Raw genomic sequence first — 644 nt, 5'->3', positions numbered from 1 at the left:
CTCACTGCAACCTTCACCTCCCCAGGTTCAAGTAATTCTCCTGCCTCAGCCTCTCAAGTAGCTGGGTTTACAGGTGCCAACCACTATTTTTTTTGGTGTATTTAGTAGAGATGGGGTTTCATCATGTTGGCCAGGCTGGTCTTTAACTCCTGACCTCAGGAGATCTGCCCACCTTGTCCTCCCAAAGTGCTGTGATTACAGGTGTGAGCCACCATGACTGGCCAACTTTTATACTTTTATTAACTAATGCACTTAAAATACAGCCTGGCAGCAGTGGGTCAACAAAATACTTGCAGAATTAGTGGGTATCATTTGCCTTTTTTCCCATTATGCATCCTCAAATTCCAAAGCTTGGCTGCACATCTGAACCAAATGCACATACCACCACAAACAACATACAGCAAAGGTGGCAGCCGGTGGAGAGGACTGGAAACAAAACTGGCCTACATATTTGACAGAGAAAATTCTCAACATTTGTGGCATGTTGGGGCTACAGAGTGGCAGGTCTAAGTGGGGGTCTTTGTCACCATTCATACTTATGACACAAACTCAATTGTGTCCCACTCCCAGCCTCCACTAGCAAACCTGGCGGTATCACAAGTTCCATGACCAGCTGTACCCTTGAATTTAACACAAACACCAAG

Source organism: Macaca thibetana, chromosome 11 (genome assembly GCF_024542745.1).
Source record: "Macaca thibetana thibetana isolate TM-01 chromosome 11, ASM2454274v1, whole genome shotgun sequence".
Classification (NCBI taxonomy): domain Eukaryota; kingdom Metazoa; phylum Chordata; class Mammalia; order Primates; family Cercopithecidae; genus Macaca; species Macaca thibetana.
This window is presented reverse-complemented; position numbering follows the sequence as displayed.